Source organism: Dreissena polymorpha, chromosome 15, assembly GCF_020536995.1.
Source record: "Dreissena polymorpha isolate Duluth1 chromosome 15, UMN_Dpol_1.0, whole genome shotgun sequence".
Classification (NCBI taxonomy): Eukaryota; Metazoa; Mollusca; class Bivalvia; order Myida; family Dreissenidae; genus Dreissena; species Dreissena polymorpha.
In genome coordinates, this window is record NC_068369.1 from 16,541,366 (window position 1) to 16,569,280 (window position 27,915).

General features: G+C 34.9%; 1 protein-coding gene across 8 annotated transcripts in view; it reads right to left on the minus strand.

Annotated features, from left to right (window-relative positions):
• Nucleotides 1–27,690, minus strand: part of LOC127861009 (transcription factor CP2-like) — a 120,823-nt gene extending 93,133 nt beyond the window's left edge. For 6 of the 8 annotated variants that reach the window (XM_052399356.1, XM_052399355.1, XM_052399358.1 and 3 more), the window contains exon 1: nucleotides 27,552–27,690. The gene's annotated coding sequence lies outside the window, so the exon portion shown is untranslated. Of the gene's footprint in view, nucleotides 1–11,379; nucleotides 11,400–27,360; nucleotides 27,454–27,551 lie in introns of those variants that run through there. The other 2 variants (XM_052399352.1, XM_052399353.1) reach the window with 2 other exon arrangements.
• Between the last annotated feature and the right edge of the window lie 225 nt (nucleotides 27,691–27,915).

Consider the following 27,915-nt stretch of genomic DNA (forward strand, 5'->3'; position numbering starts at 1 on the left):
ATAGTTAACCCTGCCCTCATAAGCATTCGCGTAACCGATTGGACGATGAACATCACAGTTTGACGACTGGAAAGTTACCTGATACATCCTTGTCAGCATTTAAATAACTGTGAAATGTGTCTAGAACAAATGATACGCGCGTCTTATCAGTGGTGTTTATGACGATTACTTGTGAAAGTAGGTACCGAGTGCTCTTTTAAAACAGGGATTATTGATACACTGATAGAGAAACCTTGATTTTGTTTGACAATCTCCACTTTCTTTTACTGAAAAATACACTGATCGGAAAATTTCAAGCGCCCTGGGGACTCTGATTTCGAAATTCAAGGGCTCCGGAGAGGGATCGTTCAATGGCCTGTGGAAAGCCCTGATCCTAATATTATTCTATGTTTTCGGACACTTAAAAATAATTTATTTTTCTCCTGTCCGAAAACTTAGATACGAAAAATATTCACAAAATACAGGTGTCCGAAAACTAAAGAGTCCAAAATTGAAGTGTCCAAATATAGCGTCAATTCTATCAATGACTACTGGTAATAGCACGCCCTTGTAAAATACCATGCCGTATAATATATATTACAGTTATATATGTTTGCACTGCATTTTAAATAATTTTAAATACTTAGTTTATTTGACAGGAAGTTACTACAAGGTTATTTACCCAATAAGGCAAATGTAATGGTCCCTTGCCCTCAGACATGCACCAATGTTTTATGATGTTTATCTGGTTGTAAAACCCCATCATCAAAGTGTCATTAGATATCGAAAACAGGACCGAAATTTGGTAAAATAGCGCTGTAAAATATACTGTCCGAAAACTTAGAGACATTAATTATGTACAAAAACTTGTGTGTCCGAAAATTATGAGTCACGAAAAATAGTTATTTTTGCTAAAAAAGGGGTGTCTGAAAACTTCCAGTGTCCGAAAACATACAGTAATTACAGTACACTGATCCGAAAATTCCAAGCGCTCAGCGTACTCTGATTTCAAAATTCAAGCGCCCCAGTGAGGGACTTTCAAACAACCTGCATTTTAAAGCCACAAAGCCACATTTTCACTGTACTTAAATATCAAATCTATCTGTAAGAAATATGCTTTAATAAGAATTTGCTATATATTTAAGGTATTCATAATATTACATACTTACCTTAATTAACGCGTATCCAACAAAGTAAAATTATGCTAGGAATATCCCAGGCACCGTTGGATGGCATATTAAGTTTAATACCTAAATTATTTTGTGTTTACTTGTGTATAGAATCTAAGACTCCTTTTAATTGCTGTCAAGGAAAGAAATAATTAACACTTTCAACATCTTAGCTCAACTTAGTCATAAATCAATCATGCAAACAAAACAAGAGGGCCATCAGGCCCTAAGGCGCTCACCTGAAAGCCAAAGGAACTAGACTATTCTGAAAAAAATGCAAGCTGATTCATGAAGATTATTTTGGACCAAAAAAGTGACTTTTAACATGTTTTTTTTAATATTTGACCTTGTGACCTAGTTTTTGAGCTCATATGACCCAGCTTCAATCTCTGGCAAAATTTCATTGGGACAAATGTTCTGACCAAGTTTCATGAAGAATGGCCAATGAATGTGGCTAATATAGTGTCAACAAGTTTTCACTAAAGCCATATAAGGACAACTGCCCCCCCCCCCCCCTGGCGGTCATGTTTTTCAACGAACCATAACCATTTTCAAACTCACTCGAGCTATTGTAAGAACAAATGTTCTGATCAAGTTTCATAAAGATTGGATAATAAATGTGACTTCTAGAGTGTTAACAAGGTTTTGTAGTAAATAGCCATTTAAGGAAAAATGCCACGCCCCCTGGCGGCCATGTATTTTAACTGATCTCAACCATTTTTGAACTTAGCCCAGATATTATTAGTTCAAATATTCTGACCAAGTTTCATGAGCATTGGACCACAAATGTGACTTCCAGAGTGTTAACAAGGTTTTACCATACAGTAAAGCCATATAAGGAAAACTGACCCGCCCCATGGCGGCCATGTTTTTCATTCAACTGGAACCATTTTCGAACTCGTCCAAGATATTATTGGAACCCATGTTTTGACCAAGTTTCATGCAGATTGAACTAAAAATGTGACTTCTAGAGAGTTAACAATGTTTTACTATAACCATATCAGGAAAACTGCCACGCCCCCTGGCGGCCATGTTTTTCAACCAACTGGAACCATTTTCGAACTCGTCCAAGATATTATTGGCACACATGTTCTGACAAAGTTTCATGAAGATTGGACTAAAATTGTGACTTCTAGAGTGTTAACAAGGTTTTACTATAGCCATATAAGGACATCTGCAACGCCCCTGGCGGCCATGTTTTTCAACCAACCGTAACAATTTTTGAACTTGTCCAAGATTTTATTGGGACACATGTTACCACCAAGTTTCATGCAGATTGGACTAAAAATGTGACTTCTAGAGTGTTAACAAGGTTTTACTATAGCCATATCAGGAAAACTGCCACGCCCGCTGGCGGCCATGTTTTTCAACCAACCGGAACCATTTTCGAACTCGTCCAAGATATTATTGAGACACATGTTCTCACCAAGTTTCATAAAGATTGGACAATAAATGTGAACTTTAGAGTGTTAACAAGGTAAATGTTGACGACGCACGACGGACAAAAGGCAATCACAATAGCTCACCATGAGCACGTTGTGCTCAGTGAGCTAAAAAACAAATACTGCAAAAATACTATGGTCAAATGTTTACTGCGACAACAGAGTACTGCAAAATGCCTCGGTCAAAGGTGACTGTTGAAAACAGACACCTACAAGGCTATTAACCCTTTAAATACCACTTGAACGACCTACCCAGCAAAATCGCCACAAGAAAAATTGGAAAGACCATGGAGAAAATACTTAAATATCATTTGTGAATAGGGCTACTAAAAATGCACCCAATAAATAATATATATAGTGTAATTTGAACGGAATGGATGCATACATTAACAAAAAGATAGCAATAATATCCAACGTCATTTTAGCCTTATCAACAAAATCAGTGGTTTTTTAACAGGCGAGTCCTGCTTGCTGGACAAAAAACCTCTGGTGATGCAAAGATTTGAATTATTTGAGTCCCAAAAATGCATTTAAATTTCTCAAAAAATAAAATCGTTTAATATTTGGACTGATTCTTTCAATTCAGGGACTCATAGATTTGCAAGTTATTGGGTCCTAGGACTCGGATGAGAAAATTTGTAAAACAAAAACCCCCGCAAAACACTATTACATGACTTTGTACTTACAGATCATTGAAATTGCTGGAAAAAAATAAGCAACATTCTTTCAATAATAAAATAGTACTATAAAGCATGCATTACTCAAGCTCGGCATACGCGTTCTTGAGTAAAACAATTTATGCATAGAAAATTATTCGAGTTATATATTTTCTGCGAAATACAATAATACGCTTACTTACCAAAAATCATTAATATCTAATTAAGTTTCCTTTCTGAAATGTGAAAATTAAATGCATTGTTGTATTACCATTTACAACGGTTGTAACAGTCATTATAAGAATACACAGAATTGTAATCGCCCTGCAGATAATCAAAAAGAATTTTTTGCTTGTCTCATTTTAACTCACATTTTCAAACTAGCAGGGCAAGGTCAAATTTCAAAGACTGGTGTTACCTACCAGTCAAATTTATTACTAATACATGTATTGCATCTTGTGAATATAATACTTACAGAGCTGATGCAATTGTTAGATGACCCTGCGCATTAATTTTGAAACAGGTGCTACCTGTGTCTGGAGACTACGTGATTAGAATATGTTGATACTTTATACTATACAAGCCACGCCGCGGGAAAATGGGGCTTAATGCATGTGTGGTCTCTGGTTAGCCTGTCAGCCCACACAGACTTATTAAGGACGAAACTTTCCTCCTAAACTGAATTTTCCCTTAAAAGTTACTTCCTTTACATGAAAAATACCGTAAAAGCAGAAAGTTTTGCCATGATTACCCCTTTGCATGCTGGGAAATTTTTTGTCTGCTAAAATGTCGTCTGCTGAATTTCTAAAATAAGCATTTTCTTCGATTTTTTGTCAAAGAATACTATCAGAATAGCAAACAGTTTGGATCCTGATGAGACGCCACATTCTGTGGCGTCTCATCTGGATCCAAAATTTTTGCAAAGGCCTTTAAAATTCAGTTCCAGCACTGAAAAAGTTAGACTGAGTGGACTGCAAGGCTTATCTGGGACAACACTTTAATTACACACATGCATTAAAACCCATTTTCCCAAAGGTCGGTACATATGATACTCTGACTAATCTGTCACGAAACAGAAACCAGTTAGGTTGGGCCTAAATTAAAATTGAGTTTGTTTGCCCTTTACCGACCGACCCACTTTTTACCCCCCGACCCAAAAAATTTTATTGCGATTTCTGAAAACTTATTTTTTTTATTTTCGTTTTTTTCGACGATGACAAAAGAGCCGAAAGCAATATTTATTCATGCGCGTATTTATATCCCTGTCTATTATTATCGCCCCTGACCGATCTAGGTCGCTCCGATGGTTGGAATTTCATACGCCCCAGAATAGACAGTAATGCAAGCGTCTATAACCAGCATCGCGATCGGCGGTGTTCCGTGAAAATGGCCGAACGACATCATACTTAACCATTGGTTCGCGAAAGTAGTCGGACATATACGAGTTTACGTTCGTTGTACACATGTTGTTAACGTGATCCAAGATGGCCGACAATTAAAAGAAATAACGATGCTTAGCGAGAACAAATAACTATCGAATTTACGACGGACATCATATAATTAGTATCGATTAATGAAAAGAGCGTGTCATTCTACGATTGAGCATAGGTTTTAGATACAAATAAAACTCTCTTTTTTTTTGCAAATGTATGAACTGAATGTCACAGAACAAGTGATAAAGTGTTTGAAAATTGGAATGCAGTCTACTCGCAAAGAAAAATACATCTTACAGTTACAGGATTTTTTTTGTCGAAAATGCAAAATAAAAGACAAACATGATTTGATTTATATGCAAGTGGATCTGTGTTTAATCAGATTCATGTGCATATTCTGCTTTATTATGTTTGCCACACTGAACAGTTTACTGTAATGGCATGTTAGTGAAATGGATATGTAAAGGTAAACTTATTTAATTTATTATTTATGTCTCTTAGCTAAATACATCGACAACACTCAAGTATATATGTTTAAAGTGTTAGTATATCCACAAACTGAAACTAACACCCACTGTCCTACAGTGGGACTAACCACCCTCTCCCCCGTTGCGCCTACACCGAAAGGTCCTGCAACGTACCTATCCAGATCCAGAATTTATTTCCCCAAATCAAGTTTTCATGCTTATGTTAGTTGCAATAATACAACTCCCAGCTATTGACCCTCTGAGCTGTACGTATGTACTCATAAAAGCTCAGAGCATTCAAGAAGAAATAATGCTTTATAATAATGTTCAGTTTGCACTTTTATGAATTTACTTTTCCATGATGAGACTATGCACTAACCGGTCAAACACTTAAAATTGAGGCCTGTAAAAACTTCAACAGGCCTGTGAATTGTTTCTCCTGGTAGGCAAGTCTGGCCTGTAAAATGTGATGGTCTTTCGCCACGTCTGAATTTTTCCATTAAAGGCTTTGGGCTGTCTTTCCACACTCCTTCAATGCTTGTTGCATGCTAATTAAGCCCAATTTAAGGGAAAGGTTTAAGTTAAAAACAAAAGCTGTCTGGCTGTTAAATAATAACAAATGCATTTGAGCAATTAAAATCATATAATGAACAAATATTTGATGTAATAACACACAAGCATGCATTTGATATTAATATATGCAAGAAACAGCAAACAAGATAATGTAAAGCTACATAGGGCTTCGTACACTGCAACAGTGCTTTAATAAAAGTGTTTTAAATATTCATAGACTATTAGTGTATTAAAAACATAATTTCTCAAATAAAATAAAATAATTTTCCTACCTACCTACCCACCTGTAAAATTTAGGGTCGGTAAAGGGCAAACCAACAATATTTTAATTGTGGCCTTGTGTGCCCCTGGGAGAAATATTTACGTTAATTACAGGCAATGATTTTTTTTGCCCCTAATGGGAAAAGTACCTGTACCATGCCAATCGGGAAAAATAAGCGCAAAAAAAAACCTGAAATAGGGAAAAATCTTCCAGTTGGTAATTATATTTTTTTTAAATTGCTAATAACGATATAAAAAGCAAAAATCAGTACTCAAATAGTGATTTATGCTCATTTCGCTTGAAATGTTAAGTGTAAGTGCTCATTTTAGTTGTTTACTTGCAGATAATGCACTTTTGGGCACAAAAAGAAGGAATTTGCCTTCCTTTTGGAAAATTTTCTGACAGAAATTGGGATTTTTTTATTTGTTTTTTTTTTCAATTGGGAAAGTACCTTTAACTTGTATGAAATGTCAAATAAACAAACTGGATATTGGCAATTTATTTGTTAAAGCTTAGTACGGTGACTGTGAAAAAGGTGAAACATAGGGCGACCATAAAGTAAAGGCGACCTGATTTTGTCAGCTGACCGGGTACATTGAAATACTTGCGTGTTGTCTTTTATCTAGGTTAAATCACAATTCTGACCTGTATTGCAACCGCATATTAAAGATTAGACTGAATATACAGTAGTACATAAAGGCTTCATTTTGGGTAAACTGGGCTTAATATATGTGCATTAGTTTAATGGTACATAAAGCATTAGATGAATTTACTTGCTAATAATTAAATCTGTTAAGTGATTTTTTTGCTTTGATTTGTTACAGCCTGTGCCATTCAGATTTGGAAAAATAGCGCGATAAACCATGAAATGGGGAGACATTAAGCATTTTACATATGATTATAAGTAACAGAATTAAAATTGTTTTTAAGTGCATGTTTGACATCATTTTATATTATAAAGTGCTGCTTCAATGTCTTCTTACAATGAAGACAATATTTAGTTAATATCCATCATCATGCATATTAAACTTGCAATAGTCTATAGATTCTTAAATACACCATTTGATCATAAGCTCTTTAAGAGTAGCTATTACTTTTATTCAGTATTTTTTTAAATGAAATATCAGAAGGGGAAAACAAACGAATATTGACAAACATTCTTTAGTGTTCTTGTTGTGTTAATGATGTATTAAATGGAGTTAAAATAATATTTTATTTGTTTACCTTTCAATATCTTGCACTTGACAACCTCAGGTCAATGCTATTTCATCGAACTGTACAGCGTAACAAACATAATAAAGCAGAATATGCATATGAATCTGATAATACACAGATCCACTGACATATAAATCAAATCATGTTTGTCTCTTTCCATTTTCGAACGATACTCATCTCATTATAATAAATGCTTTAACTTTGTGAGTAGACTGAACTCTAATTTTCCAACACTCGTTTCCGTGACGCACATTCACTGTGCAGATTTCTGATAAATATTTTTTAAAATCTCAAACGCAGTATGTTGCGTTAATTGACACACGCATAACATTATTCCCTAATGACCATATGATATCCGTTGTTAATTTGTTATTTTCGCCGTTAATCGCAATTTCTCGTCTGCTTGCCGCCATCTTGGACGTGTGTAAAAACAGGCGTGCTCAATCCTAATACTTCGACTATCGTCGGTATTCTCCGCAATAGAGAGAGAGATGTGTATACTGGACAGCAACGCAAAATCGAATATATTCGGCTTAATTTGCGAACCAATACGCAAGTCATTTGTCGTTCGGTGACAACTTGACAAGCTCGATCAGCACTCGTTCCCCGGGAGGCTCGAATTTCCACGTATTTTACTACGCAAGCGCCAAAATGATAATGATTGATTAATTACCTGTTAAGACCGAAAATAAGCGAAAGTACGATTAAAAACTGAAATTTGACCATTTTGATCAATGGATCCGTAGTTTTTCAGTACAAATCCATAGTGCGTAGTTTAGCCAAATAATCCGTAGTAACTACGGCGAATCCCTAGAAGTAAACAGGTCTGCAACGCTATCCTGTCTGCTAAATTGGTAAAAAATATGTTGTGTAATCGTAAATAATCAAAATGGCCGACATGTTTTTTTCCAGAAAACTACCACCCTATAATCGTACAGACTGAGGGGCCATTGTCGAAACAACAAGAAGGCGCTACTGGTGGATATGAATGCGGTAGAAGAAGTTTTGGTCAAAAATAAATTTGTTTAAATAAACTTGCGGACATGTCTTTGTTTGTGTTTTTACACTTCTTTATTGATGAATTCCGATGGGGATTGTTGTCGACATTCCGGAGAGCAGGCAAGGGTAGGTGCGAACGAGGTCTTTTTGCGGGTAACGGTAGGTGTGAAAGGGGGTCATTTTGCACTTCGTAATTGGCAGATGTTATTGAGTAATATTTGCTGATTTGTTAAGACGCTAATTGACATTTGAGACACTAATTGACACTTGAAAACGTGAAGATATGCAATTGCATTTTGTGTGTTTAAATATTGAACGTTCAACAGTGGTGTACCTCAACAACTGTATCCCTGTCTCCCATGCGACATTCAAATTTACCGGTAATGCCCATGCTTTCCCTCGAGGAAAAATCACACGATGTACACTAATTCATATTTTCTCACGTTTTTCACGAAATGCACGTGGACTGTTAATCTTTTGCTAGAAAATTACAAAATTGTCAGAAAAGTATAGTGCTATGCAACCCATGCTCCTAATCATAATGACGCTTCCTTAGTAATTTTGAGTGCTTAATTAAGCTTTCCAATGCCCCTGATTATTGGATTGTGCAATAGTAAATTGGCCGCCGTTTTCGGTCCGATTTGGTGATTTTATTGTCTTTAAACATTTTTTTCTCCATTTTTCCCTTTTAAAAAACAGCCTGCACGCTATACACGGGAGCGCGCTATAAGTGGAAACCTACGGTAACAAGTGTAGACTACTCAGCTCAAAATGTTACTGTTACAATCCTATATCAAAGCAAACAAACAATTAGAATGTCGAAAGCTACATAAAGTAAAATACATTTAGAGCCTCATCCTGGGGATACAGGGTTCACGCACATGCAGAAAGTGTTGTCCCAGTTTAGCATATGCAGAAAGTGTTGTCCCAGTTTAGCATATGCAGAAAGTGTTGTCCCAGTTTAGCATATGCAGAAAGTTTTGTCCCAGTTTAGCATGTGCAGAAAGTGTTGTCCCAGTTTAGAATGTGCAGAAAGTGTTGTCCCAGTTTAGCATGTGCAGAAAGTGTTGTCCCAGTTTAGCATATGCAGAAAGTGTTGTCCCAGTTTAGCATATGCAGAAAGTTTTGTCCCAGTTTAGCATGTGCAGAAAGTGTTGTCCCAGTTTAGAATGTGCAGAAAGTGTTGTCCCAGTTTAGCATGTGCAGAAAGTGTTGTCCCAGTTTAGCATATGCAGAAAGTGTTGTCCCAGTTTAGCATGTGCAGAAAGTGTTGTCCCAGTTTAGAATGTGCAGAAAGTGTTGTCCCAGTTTAGCATGTGCAGAAAGTGTTGTCCCAGTTTAGCATATGCAAAAAGTGTTGTCCCAGTTTAGCATATCCCTTTCCCCGATAGATGCGTATAATCCCGAGTCTATCGATTCCCCGATACATGCGTTTATTACCGTCTCTATCGATTACCGCATAAATGCGAATTTGTCGGTGTCTATCCATTACCCGATAATCCCGTATATTCCCAATGTCCATTTTCAAATGCAAATTCTGATTGATATTGACGACAAAAGTGCTAAAAAAACTCATTAACACAAACATCGGACATTTTTCTCAAGTATCACATGAATTTCGGCATATGTTTATATTTAAAGATTTGATAAAATAGGTGTCCAATCGGTACAAGGGTAGTCCAACACGCATAAATAACTTAACGTGGTGTGCGCGCATCGTGTACAGTTAATGTTCTGTTACAAATTGTAGCCAGAAATAAATACATGTATATGCCCATGATATTTTCGTGTCAAGTCTTTATTTGGACAAAAAGCGCACGAAAATGGGCGTGGGTGTATTTATTTATACCAAAAACTGCTTAGCGCAGACAACAACGTAAAAGCTTCGTATTGAATTTCCATTTAAGTATCGGGGTATCTTGCAAATGATTAATACATTTCCTTGAATAAAATAAAAGAAATAAACGCTGTATTATTATCATTTTTTAGTTCGTTAATTATTGCAACAATTATTGTACTGTATCTGATTGCAAACAAAGTGCCGTGTGCAGTTCATGAATATTCTTTTACAACGACCAATTAATAGCGTCATCTATATTTAGATTTTATGCAATATGTACAAGTATTTTTTTTTTTTATAAGATCTTTACATTTACTTCATCTCCCATACAGCTCTAGAAGTTGAACCTTCGTAAATATATATTGAAAACACTTTTAATTCTCAATTTTAAAGATTTGTCAGCAAAACAACAACAAACTCATATTTCCCAATTTTAGTAAAAACGCCGCGATTTTCCAAATCCAAAGAGACCCAGCCCCATTTCCAAAATGGTGGAAAAAACACTGGATTTAAAAACCACCTCAGAGGAGGAAAATGTCCTATCCCACATTACAGTGTTAAACTAAACTCTTCATTTGTATACAGATCCAGCAAAGTTAACAAAAATTTGTAAAAATTACTTAAACATTTAAAGGGGGGATATCAGTTAAAGGGAGGAAAAATCACAACCCTGAAGAATAAAAAAAAAAAATCAATACTGAAGCTGATAAAAAAAAGTTTCATTATTAATCCCACTTGATTTTTATTTACTGACTGATGAGTGAATGGCTTTCTTGCTCAAATATGTCTTTTTTTTTAATCAGCTGTAAATTAAAACGACATTTACATCAACAATAAAAATGTATTTAAATATACTCACCGTCATTAAATATATTATATTATATCCGGATGGCATGCGATTTCACCAATTAAAATATGTTAACCAAACAAAACATTGTCTTATATATATATACCATTCAAACATGCCATTTCTGGAACTCAGCATGTGTTTACAAGTATATCTATAGGTTGTGCATATCATGGTTTCACAAAGGTTATACATAGATTGTTATGGTGGGGGGGGGCGGTCAGTGCACAAGTAAAGTTTGTGATGCAAAACCAACAATTGTGTAGCGTAAAAACCCTTTTGTGGAGCAATCAACCATTTAGGATCCAAGCATTCAATTTATTGACTTTCTTCTTTACAATCTTGACAAGGATGAAAATAGCCAATAACCTGTCAACAATAACAGTTTCAATTTCTTAATAAAAAAATATTATGCTTGCTTTTTTTTAATGTGCTAAGCCTTTTCACTGCAGATTGCAAAAATGGGACTTTTCAAGTTTTCAGCTACATTTGTATACCTGTAATTCTGAAGGCAGGTGAAGACCTATATTTATCCCACCTTCAAGACTGACTGAACATTCTCACAATCTCAGTATGGTAGCCACCTAAGACAAGATATACTGCAATGTTAACAATGATAGTTTACAAAAGCCCTCATCTTGCCCAAGGGTTCACAATATCTTGTTTACTTGAATACTGTGATATTCTAGCTGAGATAACAAAATAAATGTATTGCGTCAACACACACAACAAAAAGTCAGAGTTGTGAACCTGCATTATCACCCAATTATTTAACTTCCACACATCAATACCAGTGTGTGTGTTTTTTGTTCAAATTTGGGTCCGGTAAAGGGACCCATTCCTAATGGTATAAAGTATATATTTTTCCCAATACACCCATAAAATTCACAATTGAACGTTTTAAACAACAATTTTCTTTTAATAAGTCTAAACATGTTAAATTATGTCCAACTCTAGCTCTATAAGTTGAACTGTAGACATTAATTAATTAACAACATTAACTTCCCAATTTCAGGAAAAAGTACGCGATATTTTCCAATCCAAAGGGATCCGGCCCCATTCCCAAAATGGTGAAAAAACCCACTGAATACCATAAAGTATTTTTCATGATAAACTGATCAAAAAAGATCAATTGATACACCAAATTAAAATGCAAAGTTTCCCCTCTTTAGTTTAAAAGTTGTTTTTTCAGCTCGACTTCATCAAAAGCCTTAGGCTTATTAACCCTTTGCATGCTGGGAAATTTGTTGTCTGCTAAAATGTTGTCTTCTGAATTTCTAAAATTGGCATTTTCTTCGATTTTTTTCCAAAGAATACTATCAGAATAGCAAACAGTTTGGATCCTGATAAGACGCCACGTTTTGCGGCGTCTCATCTGGATCCAAACTGTTTGCAAAGGCCTTCAAATTCTGTTCCAGCGCTCAAAGGGTTAAAACAATCTGTTTCCAGTCTGGGTAGCACCTCTTGGCTCCTACAGGGCGGATGGCAACAATGACCTCTATATAAAACACTGCAAAAACATTAGTATTGTTGTTGGTCAATATTCCTTTGATTTAAGAATATGAATGTGTAAGGCCTGCTTATAGCTCAGTGGGTTACTGTAAATCAAGGATCGCAGGTTTGATACCAAGCTCAGCAACATATTTTGCGTGGGATTACTCATGAAATCCTTTTAAGGGTCTTTCTTTCTCAACCTCTGGAATAATTATGTGCAATTGGAACTGGTTAACCAGTGCTGGTGTTCAAATTCCCTATCTCATAGCAGCGATTTTTTTCCTTCTTTATAAAGTACCGGTAAACAGCACTTTCCCAATTGCGAAAAAACTACAAATTTCCCAATTGCTGTCCAAAAAATTCCCAATTTAAGGTAAAAAAAAAAATAGATAATTTTTTTTTTTTTTGGAAAATGCAACATTTGTTAGTTTTCCTATGCAGCTCTATTGTTTGAACCTAGGTAAATATAATATTGACAGCTTGAAAACACTTAGTTATCAATTTTAAAGTATTTGGGAGCATAAAATCAAATACACCAATTTCCCAATGTGAGGGTTTCACGACTCGATTTTTCCCAATTTTCAGGCTTTTACGACTCAATTTTTCCCAATTTGACCGGTACGGGTACTTTTCCCAATTGGACAAAAAAAATCGCTGCATAGGTAAAGGGTCATAAGCCTCAAATTCAAGAAGCCTTATAGCTCATTATCACAAGTTCATTATCACTAACACTTTTTATCGCTGTAAGCTGAATTAGTTAATTGTTAATTTGAGGACAGTCATGGTAAGTGATTTGATTTTGGGCTTGCAGCATTGCCCCAGGAACATAAATATAAGATTTAACCCTTAAAGCGCTGGTGCTGAATTTTAAAGGCCTTTGCAAACAGTTTGGATCCAGATGAGACGCCACAAAACATGGCGTCTCATCTGGATCCAAACTGTTTGCTATTCTGATAGTATTCTTTGAAAAAAAATCGAAGAAAATGCTAATTTTAGAAATTCAGCAGACGACATTTTAGCAGACGACAAATTTCCCAGCATGCAAAGGGTTAACACTAATAAGTTTCAGATTTTATCAGCCCAAAGGAAAAACATTGTGATTCTGAAATCCACATATAATGACCTCACTAAACAGTGATATCTTCAATATTAAGTAGACACTTCATAAAATTTATCAATAATGATCACAGTTCAGTAATTCTTTGTTTACAAAAAACATAGCATACCTTCGTCAACTAAACCTCTTTCCTCTTAACTTCTATCAATTAGAAATTATGCTCGCACATACAAAAACAAAAGTACCAACAAATAAATCACTTCAACCATATTTTAATAGTAATATATGCAGTTAAAGGATAACATGCATTTTGTGTTGATCTAAGCTAAAAGCATGGAAATACAAATATGTATTTAAAAAACACGTTTAATTATTTTTATATTCAATGAAAAGTCTTGTTAATACCTGAATTAAACATATAACAAACATCTTTCTGATGGTTACAAAGATTTAAATTCACAACTTAGCAAACTTAACAGAGTCCCCTCTAAAACTTAAGAATTTTCCTTAAAATGTGGTCTGAACTTCTATGTGCATGCTTGACATTTGTTCAATTGCTACTAGATTTTGTGGACTGGTTAACCCTTTGCATGCTGGGAAATTTGTCGTCTGCTAAAATGTCGTCTGCTGAATTTCTAAAATTAGCATTTCCTTCGATTTTTTTCAAAGAATATTATCAGAATAGCAAACAGTTTGGATCCTGATGAGACGCCACGTTCTGTGGCGTCTCATCTGGATCCAAACTGTTTGCAAAGGCCTTCAAAATTCGGTTCCCGCACTGAAAGGGTTAAAGGGATCTTTTCACGCTTTGGTAAATTGACAAAATTGAAAAAAGTTGTTTCAGATTCGCAAAGTTTCGTTTTAGTTATGATATTTGTGAGGAAACAGTAATACTGAACATTTACCATGGTCTAATATAGCCATTATATGCATCTTTTGACGATTTTAAAACCTAAAAATTATAAAGCGTTGCAACGCGAAACGATTGAATAATTTGGAAAGTTCTGCTTTTGTCGTTAAATTTTGTGAAACTACGAAGATTGCTTATATAACGTATAAAATACATCGAGTATGTATACTCGGCGGAATAGCTCAATAGGCTAGAGCGTTTTTACTTCAGGACTCTTGCAGGACTCCAGGGGTCACTGGTTCGAAACCTGGTCCGGGCAATGTTCTTTTCCTTTTCTTAATTTTATTCTTGATTTTTTACTGGAGCTTTTACGATCCAATTTTTACATTTATCGATATAAAGCATTCAATGAATAAGTTAAAAAATGCCAAAATCTGTGAAAAGGCCCCTTTAAAAGACAGTCTCCACTTGTGCGTCAATTTAATCGTATTTTGCATTAACCTCATTATAAGACAGGGTAAAAAATATCCACATAGAACTTTTTTCATCAAAACCGGTATTTACCTTCAAATTATGCAATCCAGTGCACTATGTAAAATCAAACTTAAATATAAACAGACAAAAACTGCACTGACTCAGTTTCAAATTGTTCCTGACTTAACTTGTGTTAAGTTCGGATAAACAATTCAGGAGCTTAAATGTGTTGTAACAGGAAATTCCATTTACTCATGCACAAAAGTTACAGCTTTGTCATTTGTATTTATCATTGGCCTATCTTGTTTTAGTACTCAACATAGGACTTTGTGTGGTGTTTGTAATCCACTAGGTGAAAGGAATTTAATAAACAATGGGTGTTTTGACAGCTTTCAACAGTAATGTTAATAGTTTGTTCCCATATTTGTTCCCATATAATCACATGTGTAAAAGGTATTTCAGCCTCTTGCAAGACATGTTTATTGGTAAGTGACTGTGTATTTCAATATATACAAACAGCGATTATTTCCTTATTTATACAGTACCGATAGAAGAATTAAAAATAAATAAATCAATACTGATCAATGGATGAAAAAACTACAAAACTCCTCATTGCCATCAGAAATATTCCGAAAAGAAAGGAATATTATGTTATTTTCAGCAAATGAACAAATAAAAGGGGCACAGAAACTTGAAAAAGTGCACGTTTATTTAAATTGCTTTGTGTAATTTTTACTTACCTCTTTCAGTGCTGGAGCCGAAATTTGAAGGCCTTTGCAAACAGTTTGGATCCAGATCAGAGATGCCACAGAATGTGGCGTCTAATCAGGATCCAAACTGTTTGCTATTCTGATAGTATTCTTCGAAAAAAAATCGAAGAAAATGCTAATCTTAGAAATTCAGCAGACGACATTTTAGCAGACAACAAATTTCCCAGCATGGAAAGGGCTCATAATTAAAAAGACTCATAATACCAAGTCTAAAATTTTAGGACGCACGTTTTCCCAATGTCTGGGTTTTCTACACACTTTTTCCAACTTGGTATGGTACGGTACCTGTTCGCAATTAGCGAAAAAAATCGCTCATGGACATTAGTGTGTTTATTAGGTATGTATGTAATGAACATGTGATTAAGTGCACCTTATCTAATGAATTTGTGTAAGCATTTTCAAAATTCCTATTGCAAATATTTTTAAAAGTATGGGCAAAAATACTTCAACAAACTGCTTTCTTACTTAACAGCACTCATATAGTAGAGCCTAGTTTCTGGTAATAAATCATGCCGAAATTTGGAATTTCATAGGCTTTTTTTTCCAGAAAAGATTCAAGGCAAAAGATTTTACAGAATTATTAACGGTTCTCCAATTATGTTAAACGATTTTCATTGGTTGCATTTTCTTAATGACACAAGTGTGTATTTAGTGTGCAAAATTTTTTATGCGTTGTCAAAGCCAATACTACACAACGTCATCACTTCATCACTATAAGATAACATGCCGCAAAGGGAGAAAATCAAAATGGACAACCATCAGCGTTTTGGTTCTTGTTTCATGCGATTAATTGGTAATCAAGAAAGGCATAAACAAAGGTCATTGAGTTACAATACAGGTATTTTACATTAATAGAATGAACAAGCACAGAGAAACAAAATAATTTAATTATTTAATTGCTCTTAATGAAATAAAACAAAGAACAAAATATTCACTTGCTCTTAAAGGAGTAAATAAAGCGAAGCTTTAAGAAGTGCACTATTTGGGCCATCCTTAAAAAAATGGTTTGTTTGGCATAACCAGACCCAGGTAAATTTGGGTGGGTAGGCAGGTAGGGATTTTTTTTAATATATTTTTTTTCTGACATTGAACTCCGACATATACCAAACTGAAAGGTAATCATCAAATAAAGCTCCAAGTCTTCTGCCTCATTAAATGAAATTGGTAAAGATTTTACTGCACCGTCCGTTTCACCACAGGTGTATTTGTAAGTCTATTTTTTGTATAAGAACATTGAAAATATAATATAATCGACGAAAAATACTTTATCCGAAAACGAGAGTCCAAACAAGATGTGTTTGTCAGAGCTCTAGATAAGGATTTGTGAAATTAGTACCGGTACTGCCAGTGACAGAAAGAAAAGGAGTAACGCTGAAAATCAATTAGTACCTGTACTACCATATCCAAAAATACAGGTAGTACTGGACTACCTGTGTTCTTGGATATTGAAGGGTGTATAACTGACTTTTCAGAAACATTTGCAACAATTATAATAAGACTTATTAATTTCTGAATATAAATTAATAATATTTATTTTCGCGGAAACGAATGTTGTTTGCTGGTTTCCAGTGCTCCAGCTAGAATTTGAAAAGGGCAGGGTGGCTTTTTTGTCAAAAGGGCACTTTTGACGCGCAGTATTTTGTGAAAAGGGCACGTTCGAGCGCGCGGGTGTTTCTGGAATGCTTTCTATTGCATGTTAATTTATATGTAATAAATAATTATTAAACCATTCAAATATAATGTCTACAATGAGGATTAAACTAATTACAATGTAATAAGAGATTTATGAATTATCATATGGAAAAAAAAAAAAAAAAAATTTTTTTTTTTTTTTTTTTTGAGGGGGGGGGGGGGGGGGGGGGGCAGGGCGGAGGTTTGGGGGGGCAGGGCGGAGGTTCGGGAGGGCAGGGCGCGGCGCCCTTCGATTTAGGCCTAGCTGGAGCACTGCTGGTTTCTATAGATACGATTACGGATGTAACGTTATGTACGGAATGCTTCGGTAGAGTTCGTTAAAACAATGAAATTACGCATTTCCGTACCACGTGATATTACGTCATTCCTCCTTTTGCAAACTGCCTGTGCTTTTGTTCGGATCGTAAGTGTTAACGCAAGTGCGCAAAAAGTGTGATCACAAGTGTAGTGATCAATGTCCGATTAAGTATGTAAAAGATCACAAGTGTAGTGATCAAGTAAGTGTTATCGCAAGTGCGCAAAAGTGTGATCACAAGTGTAGTGATCAATGTCCGATTAAGTATGTAATTCGCAAGTGCGAAAAAAGTGCGATCACAAGTGTAGTGATCAAGTAAAAGTTTTAGTGTGTCATTAAAAGTGTCATGGCGATTATCATGTAAAAGTGGATACAATGGTCAAGCGATTGGTAGAACTAGGTTTAGCCCAGCAAAGTATATGGTTCTTCCTAGTTCGGTCGCTTGATGAGCAATAGCATTTTTTATTTTGGGTACACGGTGTTGCTACTATAACGGTGTTACTTCACGTTTTGTAATTTTATTGTGTGCTCATCCACCTCCGGTAGGTATATTTTCAAAGTAACAGGTTTCCACGAGTGAGTAGCCGATTTTTCGTTAGGCTCGTGGTTACCACCGGCTGTTTTTTCGCTGCGGCCTTTTATATCCCACTTTTTACTCGTATAATATTAAAGAGATCTGTTAGTGAATACTTTGTGCATTCTATTACATTTTGTGATGTTTATTGGGAGGCAAAATATTTTGGAATCGGGTCATTAAACTAGTTAAATGGAGTAATGTGTTGTTTTATCGTTGCAGTCGTAAAATAAACATATTTAGCTTCTTTAATTATGATGCTCATAACTAAATACTATTTCTTCATTTTTATTGACAAAAACACAAGCCAACATGTAAACTAAGTAATAGAACACTAATATCACTGTCAGAAAAGCTTAAGCAAACACTTCAACTGTCTGTAATACTAATACAGTCAATCTGATATTAACATGTTTTAGCCTTTTTCCTTGGTTTATATGCTTCACGAAGTCTTTTCTTTCTTTTTTTCTTGTCACTTAACCATTTTTTCACTGCTGGCACTGGATCAAACTGCTGCAGCTGTGGTCCAAGCATACTGATTTTAAGAAGAACATCAAGTTTATCTGTACTTAAAGTACACTACTTTTTGTTTATGAAAAGTCTGTATAATACAAACCTTCATAGGCCCACACTGTGCTCAATTTACAAGGCTTAGCAGCACTGCGGCAAATTTTACAATTTAGCCGTAAAACGCCTTCAATTTTTTCTGTTACGAGCCAATCATATTTTGTTTTCCAATCCTCAACAGTTTTGGTTCGGATACGGTTCCCATCATGCTTTCTTCCTTTTTTTGCCACCAATGCAATTAAATTGTCCAAAATCGGGGCGACAATGTCATTTTCTGCGCTAACACATTGGATTTCATGATGGTTAGACGACCTTATGTAGCCTAATAAAGTGTATTTTTGAACAGAAAGCGGCTTAGCTGGCCCCCCTTTGCGCATAGGGTCTCGGGTCGTTTCGCCCAGGGTCGTTTCGCCCTTACAAGTGGGTTGTTTCGCCCTTATTTAATTATTATGTAATATAAGCCTTTTGTAAATGATTCTTTCGCTCCGAATAGTATTTGTTTAACATATATGGAAAATTAAGATTTTTAATACAAATTTTATTATAAATTGCAATTTTAATTAAGTACTTGTTTATCATATATGGGAAATTAAGATTATTCAATTATTACAAATTTGATGTTTGCTCAATTATCCGTTTGATTTTAATTGCAATTAATTAACGGAAACGTTTTGATTCATTGTGTTACAAACGTAAAGTATTACGATTAATTAGTTTGGCAGAGGTATGATGCATTGATTTGCCAATTAAAATAATTTCGGGACCAATTTAACAATTATCAAACACACTTAGATCGGAAGACGTGTGATCAGATGATTGACTAATTACTAGCACAGAAACATCAAAAGGAGACATTATAAAGGCGTGATAGTCATATTGTTTTTGACGGGTTTACGGGTATCGAAAATGACGCGACGGAATAGACATGCATATTAAAGCCCAGTCTCAAACTTTTCGGTAATTTTAATTAATGAAAAGCGCCGTTAGGTTTCAGACCAACCAATCTCGCCGCGCTGATGCGGACGTATCGATACGGCCAGATGTTTTTCGTAAATGCGTAAAAGGGATATTGAAGTCGTAATTGTACGGCCAGTTTATAAAAATAAATGCGTAAACCTTCATTAAAAAGCCGTATTTACGGCTGTACGGCCCTTATCTAGAGCTCTGGTTTGTGAAACAAAATGTCCCCCCTATATGACGCTTGACCTTGTAGGATGACCTTGACCTTGACCCTTTACCACTCAAAATGTGCAGCTCCATGAGATACACATGCATTTCAATTATAAAATTGCTAGCTTCAATATTGCAGAAGTGACATTACATGAGCAATTTTGACCCATATATTTGACCTTGAAGGATGACCTTGACCTTTCACCACTCAAATTGTGCAGCTCCATGAGATACACATGCATGCCAAATATCAAGTTGCTATCTTGAATATTGAAATACTGCAAAAGTGTACATTAAATGAGCGATGTTGACCCATATATTTGACCTTTGACATTGAAGCATGACCTTGACCTTTCACCACTCAAAATGTGCAGCTCCATGAGATACATATGCATGCCAAATATCAAGTTCCTACCTTCAATATTGCAAAAGTTATTGCAAATGTTAAAGTTGGCGCAAACCAACCAACCAACCAACCAACAGACCAACCAACTAACAGACCAACAGACAGGGCAAAAACAATATGTCACCCACTACTATAGTGGGGGACATAAAAATTGTTTGCATTTTGCACATGCAATAAAATGTGCATATCGTTTGACTACCGAAAATGAAATCAAGTAACCTAGCAAATACGTAATTAATATACTATTTGGTTGACATATTACTTTACAATAGCATAGTTTGTGAGTAAAAAACAACAAAGTAATTATAACATTTTAATTTTAATCAAGAACAGAAAGGTGTAACATCTTCGATGGTTATATTCATGCAAAAAATCAAAATAAACATACTAGCAACTTTATTTATACGAGTTCAACAGTGTCTTATCAGTATTATACAATTTTATTTTTCAAATACCTTCATATGCCCAAACTGTGCTTAGATTACATGCCTTCGATGATTTTTTTTTTACATATTTCACAATTTAAACGGGTCCCCCCTATCAATCTTTTCAATGATAAGCCACGGGAATCGTCCCTTCCAATCGTTCAATTTTTTTTTTAAAGTTTGGACCCATCGAGTCGCGTTTTTTTAGGCTTTTTCCGACTGTGTCGGCAACTGAACGTACAACATCGTATAAGATCTTTTCTATAATGTCTTTCTTAACATTCAACTTCGGCTCACTTTGCGTACAATATGTTTAAGCGTGTTTTTGCACGCTTTGCAGTTTTTAAGGACGCTCTCTGGGCGCCGCCATTGTTTTTTACAGAGAAACTGTACACGCCGCTTTTATTGGAAAAAATCGCTTTGTTAAACAAACCTGATAACCATTCTTTATAAGCACCGAAGAATCGTTAATACGCTAAATTCTCTCTAAAAATCGATACGAACCGATGTAAAAATAATATTCGTAACTTGATTTTTTAATTCTTAATGGTACGACAAGATTTTTAAATAAATACGTAACGGACTTGAAAATGATTCGTAATTACGAAAATACGACCCTTATCTGCAGCTCTGTATATATATATATAAAAGGACCAAAAAAGTTTGTTCAAGTACCTGTGTTTGCCATCGGCCGTTATATTGCAGGCAGATGACAATATCAACTGTGTATTCCATTATCTGCCCATGAATGACCCAATATTACGCGATAGCGAACTCAATGTTGATTGGCCAGCTACCATATGCGCTTCAAAACGTTCATAGAAACAAAGAGAAAAATAGTTTTAAAAAATACAGATTAAAAGGGCGGATGTGTTCAATGAAATTTAACGAGATTTTAGCATTTTCGCAAATTATATTTTTCTTGAGTCAAATTTGCTATATTTTTGCAAATGGCAAACAACAGCGCCAGCCCTGTAATAGTGAGCATTTATTCCAATATTAACACGTTGGCAATGCTCCCGCTGTCGTTCGCCATGTGAGCCTTTTGCGAAAATATTGAGAATTTGGCTCAAGAAAAATCTAAATTGCAAAAATCTAGTAAAATTTCGTTGAAAACATCCGCCGTTTTAATCCGGACTGGATTTCTATATTTGTCTCTTTGTTTCAATGACAGTGTTTGCAATTAGAACAGTTAACGAAACCCAGTCTGTATCTGATTAGACTTTGCTTGACCTTATTGTTATTGAAGTGCACATGGTAGCTGGCCAATCAACTATGAGCTCGCTTACACATGACATGACGTTGTCGAATGAAACGGGAGAACGGGTGGAGCTATCAGATAATATTAAGTCATTCATGCGCAGATGTTGTATAATTTGAATACACATTTAATATCCGCTGCAGTCTGCCTTCAAAATAGCGGCCGGTCGCAAAGTCGCATAAAGAGATAAACAAATGAAACAAAAACGTTAATAAATATTTCTAACCTGACCAATTTTTATCTTTCTACAGAATATTTACCGATCTGAATTAAAGAGAGATAATTAAATAATTAGTTATATGGCGATAATATTACACATCTCTGCCGATTGCCGAATTAAATTGAACGGTGATAATTAATTAATTTTTTTTTTACTCCCAAACTATCCTGAACGACAGCAGCTTATTTTAATTATAGGGATACGAGAAAAACAGGAGCTGTTTAATTGTATTTAAAGTCTAATTAATCGCATATCATATGTCAAATAAATAGGCGACTCAAATGAATACCGGTACGCATTTTGTTCATTGCTATGCTAGATATCCTTGAAATAGCATTCAATTAAATGACGCAAATGACCGGAAAGGATAAAAAGAGGAAAGGAAAAATTTAGCAGAAAGAATTTTCCGCGAGCAAAAAAAAATTTTGGGGAAGGTGACAAAAAAATTCAGTCGGGCCAATTTTAGTGTGTCGGTCGGGTTATGCCAAACAAAATAATTTTTAAGGATGGCCTTGATGAAGAGGAATTTATTTTCTTTATTTGTTAATGATCTATTAATGCTAATATGAATTAGTATATAATTAAAATAATATTAAAATATTGTTAAAAAAATCTAATTAGTCTCTCATTCTCATCTTCAGTTTTCTTTTTTTGGGCCAAAATGATCAGTCCGGGCAGGCAAATGCTGCACGATTTAAAGACCTCGCCAGCAATAAATTATAATTTAACTTTTAAGAAGGACTGTTTCAAGTATTTTCAATCATTGAGCATGCTAATAAATATACCTTAGTTACATATGGCATCATGTGCACACAAATGCATCAAACAGAAAAGTAGAGACCTAGCACAAAAATTAAAACTGGTGCCAGTGGTGGGTCGCCAAACCAGTAACCTAGAAATCCTGGTAATAATAATTACTGAAAACCCCAATAATTGAATTAAATTTTCTCAAAAATAAATTCAAAGCACGCAAATCACAAAACGCAATTCAAAAACTACGCATCGCTAACAGCAACTCCACCGGTTTTCTGGAACTTATTGATACAACTTAAACTTTACAAATTACTAGCATGAACGAACAAGGGAGGCAACTCGTTATGTCACAAATCGGCAGTAACCAAAAAGTGCTTCTTTATTATCTCGCTTAACATGGGTCTAAATAACGTTTTAAAGCTCTTTTCCGATTGGATTAAACAGTCTGAAACCATCCAATCAAGAAAATAGAGACATTTATCTTGCAGAACATTCAATGCCATGCTCTATGCAAGCTATTTGGAAAATAAAAATCGTGAACCAAAAAGTTCAGAATTTTTTTTTCGCGGTTATAGACGGTGTTCCTTGCTGAAATCAATAAAATATTGCTTTGAAATCATTTATATATTGGTATTGAACAAGAAAGTGGTCGAATATAAGTGGAAAACATAAATATTGTGATTAAAACTTGTGTCTGCTACAATTTTACGAGTGGTTACGGAAATTACCGATCGTACAGATGTATTGACAAACAAAGGCCAAGCGACTGAATAGCTTTCATATTTCAAGTTTATCAGCCTTGAAAGCTTTTTCAAATAAGAAGCAAAATCATATATTTATCAACCAGTAATAGTAAATAACACCAAAATCTTTGGGTACATCCATTTTGTTTTTCAGAAACCACGACATGTGTTATTTTCGGAAACCGACGATCAGTCATTTCCAGAACATCTCGGTAAATTTCAGCCGTCAAGTTTTCGTCAAAAATTCTTATGTTTTCCGCAAATATTCTACCACTTTCTTGTTGTATACCAATTCATTCATGATTTGAAAGTAATATAACATTGATTTTGGTCAGGAACACTTTATATAACTGCTAGAAAAGACATCTCAAATTAAGCGCATAAACCATTGAAAAATCATACTTCAGTTTATCCTTCTTATGATTGTTTTATCAATTACTTTAGCTTCAGCCATCCACTTATTTTTGAAATTATGACACACATATGCTTTAACTTGAGTTATTATATATTTTTAGTTATTTTAATTGAGAAACTTTTATCTTATAACACATTTTTGGTACAAAAATGTTAATTGTATATATATACTCAGGGTCTTCCCCAGGCCATTTAAGCGCCCCTTGCTGGGGCGCTTGAATTTCGAAATCAGAGTCCCCGGGGCGCTTGAAATTTTCCGATCAGTGTATTCTTCAGTAAAAGAAAGTGGAGATTGTCCAAAAAAATCAAGGTTTCCCTATCAGTGTATCAATATTCCTTGTTTTAAAAGAGCACTCGGTACCTACTTTCACAAGTAATCGCCATAAACACCACATGGGGTAATGGACAATCCACTGATAAGAGAATAGCATGACGGGGGTATCGATTTTTCTAGCCACATTACACGGTCATTTAAATGCTGACAAGGATGTATCTGGTAACTTTCCAGTCGTCAAACTGTGAAGTTCATCGTCCAATCGGTTACGCAAATGCTTATGAGGGCGGGGTTAACTATCGACCATTATTTTTGTTTGACGTCGGGCATGAAGTAAGAGTTTATCGCAGCTTGATTAGCAAGAAGTTGTACCATTTGAGTAATATAAAACCGGTAATTAGTACAGTACAGAACATTTAAGACGGTTTCGGGCATCATCATCACACCTTTTTACTGTAAACAAGTGTTACCTATGACTCATAATTAATACGAGAAATTAATTGCGAGTGGTAAACAATTAATTATTATAGCGAGTAAGTTGTGCAAATGACTCCCGGTTACAATTATGTGATAACAATTTATTTAATTCCAGTACATGTGTATTTCAACATGTCCATTTATAGAACTGATTCACCTCGTTTTTCTGACATTTATTCGACACGTAATGCGCTTTAACAAATTTTCGTTGAATTAATTACGCACACTTGTAAATGTTTCGTCCGATAATCGATAGTAAGAAGACTGATGATGGCAACCGGCCGTGATCCTCGTGGACAACGTGAAATTCATGCATAATTCCGTCAAAACATTTATTCAACTCGTAAAGTGTTTACACAAATTATCGTTGAATTTATAACGCAACGGTTAATATTTGTTGAAATCTCAAATGGGAATAATTAAATTTGTAATCCGAAACCCATTCCCGTAAGTCGATGTTAACGCGTTTTTAATCCGAAACACACTTCCGAATGTAAATGTTACCGCAACGTAAAATATTTTTGCTTCAAATTAGCAGTGCAAATTTATTTTGTGTCGAATCTTTTTCTCAATTAAAAAGAGCGCGAAAATTATGCAGCATGTACAACGTTGCGTCTATTGCATACAAATGGCGTGTATTGAGCGTTTTAACAAGCACACAACAGGTCAGGGGATTGACGCATATTCAGAGGCAATATTTCATCCAATCTATAACTAGTCACTTAAAAAATGGCAAGGTTTGTGTTAAAGAAATAACAGAAAGCTTTTATCGTAAATATTTACCAGAAAGAGATTGATACAAACGGTATAAACTGGATTATCGGGTAATAAATAGAAACGTGAAAAATAGTAAGTATACAGTAAAAGAGTCGGGTTGAAACGGATGTATTGGGGAATCGTTCGAGTCGGGATTTTACTATCTGTGCGGAAAAGTTTTAAAACAAACAATATAAAAAACTAATATTTTTTTAATGACTGGGGGATTTTTTTTGAAGAGTCATAGCGCACCAAATGACATCTTTTGACGCTGTTTTTCTTTGAGTTATAACGCACCACAGAACGTGAATTGACAATTTAAATTTAAAAAAAAATCAACGATGGGAGGGGACACCGGAACCCACCCCCGATCGGCCCGGGGCGCCTGAAAAAATTCCTGGGGAAGGCACTGAATTACTGTAGTTTGAAAAAAATACATAGGTAAAGGTTTACCTAAACTTGCTACACATGTAAAATACAATGCCAATAATTACAATAAAAATCACTTTCAATCAGTATGTTTTGTTTATTAGTCTTAAACAATATTTATGTTTTCATTTCAAAATTATAAAACACAATACATTGAATATTGTCCTTTAAAAATGATAACATAACAGATTGTTAGGAAGATATGAACAGAACCAGGGGTTAACATAAGAAATTGACACTCACTTGCCCGGGGGCAAGTTACTTTGAACATCTACCAGCGATCATTAAAAACTGGTTGCCCTATTTTGAAGTCAATTTTGTATTGTCGTTTGATCTTTAAAGTATTGATTCACATGCATTATTATGCTATATTTAAATGTATCAAAATTAAAATAATAATATTTTTTATAATATAAAGTTGTCAACAAAACAAAATCTGGACAGTTTTATTTCATTGAATAGTCACTATTGAATACAATACATATGAAGAGTTTATTACTATTAAAATTTTAAAACGGTATACTTGTCTAAAAATTTGAACGCGTTACGAATCTACCGTTGTTTTCAAATTTGAGACAAATCTTGCATTTCATCAATCGTGGCTCTTTATCAAATTCAAGCCATGGAAATTCATCAAGCCACGATGTTTGAAAGTTACGCTTTCGTGATTCATTTTGATATTTTCTCGTCCTTTCATTTTTGGTTGTTTTGGTTTGTTCTTTTGAGTGTTTCGAGTTACTTTCATTTTAAATAGAAAAGATTGTCTGGACGCTACCGCCCGCCATGTTGAAACGTCTGCTGAGTAGCACTTGTTTTGAGCGTTTAGATTGGCTTAAACAACGCAAGCGACCAATCAAATCTCGTTTTACTTGTACTTGATAAAAAAAAATATTGACCCAAAGAAATTAATAGGTACAAGGGGAAAAGTGGAAAAAAATACAGCAATTCGGCTTATACGAAACGGACTTGCCTGTCGGACTATCTACTTTGGATTTTTTTTAAGCGGACGCCCACTTGCCCGTGCTGGGTTAAAATCGTCGTGGGCAAGTGGGCATCCGCTTAAAAAAAGCCCTGAGAACGTAAACAGTATGCTTATTGAAATTTAAAACAACTAAAACATCTTTTTGTATTAATTTTCTGATCAAAAGTGGTATTTCTAGTTAGTATAGGAGATATTTTATCAAGAAAAAGCATTTGAATGTGGATTGTTTTGAAGAAAAGAGTGCATTTCATCCAGTATTGCCATGGTACCAGTTTTTGGTTAGAAATTCAATAACATTATTTTAAAGTTCATTACCCCTTGTTGCTAACAAATTCATAAAAAAATATAATTTTCAAAGTAATCCATTAAAACAAAAAGAAAATGCTTTCTAATACCTTAAATATTATTCCTGCAGGCATTTGACATCAATTATTTATGTTTAAAAAAATCATTGGTTCATGCTAAAATTACAGTTAGGTCTTCACTGTCGATTAGGAATGTTGTCATGAAACGGGGTCAGTATGTCCGATGCGCTTCTCAGTCACGTGCATTACATTGCCAGCTGAGATGCAAAGTTGAAGCTTACCTGTACAATCTTCATCAATAAGGCTTTTTTTTGAAGTGACGACCAAGACGCTGGAAAAATATTACTCTGTTTGTAGTTTGTAAACAATCCACCTAAAATGGCGCTTGCAAACAGAGGTCGAGTTTTACGACCACTTTACGGTAATGCTTGTTGTTATTAACGACATTTAAAACATGTGTTAGAAAATATGGTTTTTATCAGAATTAATCATTTGTTTTATAGAAAATAAACATGAACGGCGAACATTAGGTTTTTGTCTAACACTTGTCGTTAAAAAAAAACAACTAGGGAAAAATAATTTGTTTGTTTTACGACATTGACAAGTTACGCTTTCGTGCCCATTCTACATTCTATACATAAATGG